Source organism: Homarus americanus, unplaced genomic scaffold (genome assembly GCF_018991925.1).
Source record: "Homarus americanus isolate GMGI-L3 unplaced genomic scaffold, GMGI_Hamer_2.0 scaffold32520, whole genome shotgun sequence".
Classification (NCBI taxonomy): Eukaryota; Metazoa; Arthropoda; class Malacostraca; order Decapoda; family Nephropidae; genus Homarus; species Homarus americanus.
In genome coordinates this window covers 82,501-86,758 of record NW_024734006.1, presented here as the reverse complement: position 1 = coordinate 86,758, position 4,258 = coordinate 82,501, and the positions used below count along the sequence as shown (strand labels likewise).

The window sequence follows — 4,258 nt, the reverse complement described above, 5'->3', positions numbered from 1 at the left end:
GCTCGCAGGATGCTCTTTGTCGAGTGTCCCGAGTGGCCGGAGAGTTTACTTTGAAAAAATTAGAGTGCTCAGAGCAGGCTATTTGAATGGCCCGAATGGTGATGCATGGAATAATGGAATAGGACCTCGGTTCTATTTTGTTGGTTTTCGGAACCAGAGGTAATGACTAATCGGAACAGGCGGGGCATTCGTTGACGCTAGAGGTGAAATTCTTGGACCGTCGCAAGACGAACTACTGCAAGCATTTGCCAAGGATGTTTTCATTAATCAAGAACGAAAGTTAGAGGTTCGAAGGCGATCAGATACCCCTAGTTCTAACCATAAACGATGCCAACTAGCGATCCGCCGGCGTTATTCCCATGACCCGGCGGGCAGCTTCCGGGAAACCAAAGTCTTTGGGTTCCGGGGAAGTATGGTTGCAAAGCTGAAACTTAAAGGAATTGACGGAAGGGCACCACCAGGAGTGGAGCCTGCGGCTTAATTTGACTCAACACGGGAAACCTCACCAGGCCCAGACACCGGAAGGATTGACAGATTGAGAGCTCTTTCTCGATTCGGTGGGTGGTGGTGCATGGCCGTTCTTAGTTGGTGGAGCGATTTGTCTGGTTAATTCCGATAACGAACGAGACTCTGGCCTACTAAGTAGTCGACGGATCCCCAGAAAATGGTGTCCAGTTCGCAACTTCTTCTTAGAGGGATAAGCCGCAATTCTAGCCGCATCGAGATTGAGCAATAACAGGTCTGTGATGCCTTAGATGTTCTGGGTCGCGACGCTACACTGAAGGGATCAACGAGTTTTCCTCCGAGGAGCGGTAAATCTGCTCAAAGCCTTTCTTGATAGGGATTGGGGCTTGCAATTGTTTCCCTATGAACGAGGAATTCCCAGTAAGTAAAGTAAGTCATCAGCTTGCGCTGATTGGCCGTCCCCTGCCCTTGTACACACCGCCCCGTCGCTACTACTGATTGAATGATTTAGTGAGGCCTTCGGACTGGCGCTCTTGGATTGTCGGCCCCGTTGCCCGCGAGGGTTTTCTGGGGTCGTCGCCTCGAGCTGACGGAAAGATGTCCAAACTTGATCATTTAGAGGAAGTAAAAGTCGTAACAAGGTTTCCGTAGGTGAACCTGCGGAAGGATCATTAACAGAGAGAAAGAGAACGGGGCGTTCTTAAAACTACTACTCTCCTGATTTGGGCGGTCTCGGGCTCTGCTCTGGCAACTCCAGCAGCGAAAGAGGACAATCCCGGCCCCCGCACCAAAAATAGGTACCACCACGCTGTAGGTGGACCACACTCGGGCGAGAGCGCGAAGACCGGAGGAGGATGGACGGAGCTTTGGACGGCTGCCCGTCCGTTCCTTACTACCGGCGAATAAGCCTCTTGACCCAAAAAGAGTGAAATTCAAGTGTCAAAAACAACAACAAGCCGTCCGGCCAAACCCAAACCACAAACTTGGGCTATGTCTGTCAAACCCTTTCATTGAGACTCGACCTGTGATGGTTAGTCGCAAAAAGACCAAATGGCAAATACACAACTCTTAACGGGAGATCACTCGGCTCGTGGGTCGATGAAGACCGCAGCAAACTGCGTGTCGGTATGTGAATCGCAAGAATACCAGATACATCGACAAGTTGAATGCATATTGCGGCGGCGGCAGCCATATGAGCTTGTCGCCTACTCATTTACCAGGTCGGAAATATACATCCATCGGGTCAAGGCGAAGTTCGGTGCCTGCTGACTGTCTCCCCGACACGAGGGTAACCCCAACCGAGCTCTGCCTTGGTGACCGCCCGCTGCTTAGGCGGCCCTTAAAACAAGAAGCCTATCACTAGCGTGTCCATGGACTTGGCACCCACATTCAACCACAACAAAGCTTACAGTTGTCGCCCTCGCAAATAACTGAGGCGGCGCTTCTTTTGCCTGCTGTCCACAGAGACACGAATGGCCGTCGGCCGCTCATGGCTGATGCTGCACATGTTCTAAGAGGCACTCCATCCCACGAAGAGGAAACGAAACCGGGTCGGATATCTTTAAGTAAGCCCCGCCGGAATTTCGTCTATCACCTCGAAAAGAGTGCTTGGCATGCATTGCAGTGGAACCTAAATTGATGAGTGCGCCTGGGCCCGCAGTCTACCATGTAGTGGTGCAGGCAGAGAGATGAGAATGCTTGGGTGACGCCGTGCTCTTCCTCACGCGCTCCTCCACCCTCTCCCACGGTCAGACGCGGTGTGGGCGTTCTCTTTGAGAGTTCGCCACGAGTCCACGTCTATCTCATGACTGGGAGGGAGGCAGGGGAGTTCTCTCTAAACGCGTTAAAGACGGTGTTGCGCCTCATAACGGCGCTCGCCGGGATAGAGCACTAGTTCTGCAGCCGGAAAGGCCGCTCACGCCAATTAATACTGCGACTCTCGCTCTCTTTCTCCGGATAAACAAGTGCCACTGCTGTGGCATGCGGGAACGGGGAAAGAGGTCAAAGTTTAAGCGGCAAAGGTGCGGCCGAGTAAGGGCGGAACACGAGCGTATATGCATTAAAACTGTGTGTGTATATGAATCTGCGAGAGATGTTCTGCTGGAACACTTTTCCTATTGGCCATTTACCACTCAATGAGAAGGAACGGAGTCAGGGGTGGGAGTGCCGGCGCCATGGCCGCTGGTACCCCCGCGACAAGCCCCTCAAACCTTCCTGTGTATGTCTTTTGCAGCAGCACGTGGTAATGTCGGTGGTGAAGAAAGTCGGTGGCAGAGCGTCTTCCGCTTCGTGGTTGGGGAACGTGTTCCCCCTAAGGATGATGAGACCACGATCGACCTCGTAGTAGGAGAGAGCTACCCGCCAAATTTAAGTATTAATAAGCGGAGGAAAAGAAAACCAAATGTAGGATTCCCTTAGTAAGGGCTTACTGAACCGTGCCCAGCCGCGATAACCTCGATGTCTTCGGGCACTCCAGGGGTGTTGCGCTTCAGAGGGTCCAGCACGCCGCCCCATACCGCCTAAGTCAAGCTTGAAAGCGGCCACTGCCCATGGAGGGTGACAGGCCCGTATGGCGGCGCCCGTGAGGGTACAGATGGGACGGCCGGAAAGGGCCTCTGTAGAGCCGGGTTGCTTGAAAGTGCAGCCCAAAGCAGGTGGTAAACTCCATCTAAGGCTAAATATGATCACGCAGACCGATAGCGAACAAGTACCGTGAGGGAAAGCTGAAAAGAACTTTGAAGAGAGAGTTCAAGAGTACGCGGAAACCGTTAAGAGCCAAACGGGTGGAAACTCGAAGGTCGAACTGAGGGGATTCAGCTCGTCGGCTGTCGGCTGGGTGGGGTGTTGTAATTGAGCGACCCAAAAATGTTTGGGCGCGCCCCCACTCACGCTGGCGTCGGCGGGCGTATTTCGCCTCGTAGTAGGTCACCGCGACCCGTTGCCGGGGACGTCGAAGGCCCGGTCGGACTGGTACCTCGCCGCCGACTCTCTCAGCTCGTCTGGGGGGGAGACCCGCGCGACGGGGGGAACCACCGGTGTCCTGGCTGCCCCGGCGACGGTCGTCGAGAAGAGCTTGCCGCCGCTTCGGCGGCGGTTTTGCTCGCGGTGTGCAAAAGGTCGGTGATCCACCCGACCCGTCTTGAAACACGGACCAAGGAGTCTAACATGTGTGCAAGTCAATGGGCTCACTAAACCCAAAGGCGAAATGAAAGTGACGGGCGCCCGCAGCTGCTCTCCGGTGCGTCTTGGGCCGATCCTGACCGGCTGCCTGCGTCGCCCACGCCGCGACAAGCGGGTGAGATACTTTCCGCCTCTGGACGTTGCGTGGTGGAGGTCGTCAGGGCGATGGTCGAAGTTTAATTTCCCTCATGGGAGGGGGGCAGGCCGGACTTGCAAGACGCCGTGCTGTCCGCCCCGAAGCGGGCCGTCGGTAAACGGCGGAGGCACCGGGCAGGCTTCGGGCAGTCGGCAAGTACCATGAGCATATATGTTGGGACCCGAAAGATGGTGAACTATGCCTGGCCAGGATGAAGCCAGAGGAAACTCTGGTGGAGGTCCGTAGCGACTGCAAATCGATCGCGGGGTATAGGGCAACTAATCGAATCATCTAGTAGCTGGCCCTCCGAAGTTTTCAGGATAGCTGGAACTCGCAGGGTGAATTTCATCCGGTAAAGCGAATGATTAGAGGTCTTGGGGACGAAACGTCCTCAACCTATTCTCAAACTTTAAATGGGTGAGATGCCGAGCTTGCTTGTAGGGATGAAGCTCCGCGACTAATCTGAGTATCTAGTGG

At 54.5% G+C, this 4,258-nt stretch overlaps 1 non-coding gene and 1 pseudogene across 1 annotated transcript in view; both read left to right on the top strand.

Moving 5' to 3' along the window:
- Nucleotides 1–1,528: 1,528 nt before the first annotated feature.
- LOC121870107 lies at nt 1,529–1,689 on the top strand (annotated as a pseudogene).
- Nucleotides 1,690–2,798: 1,109 nt separating this feature from the next.
- The window catches only part of LOC121870104, a 4,223-nt gene continuing 2,763 nt past the window's right edge, over nt 2,799–4,258 (top strand). Inside the window, exon 1 of the ribosomal RNA XR_006089646.1 lies at nt 2,799–4,258. This exon is cut by the window's right edge and continues 2,763 nt beyond it. This is a non-coding gene — a ribosomal RNA (large subunit ribosomal RNA).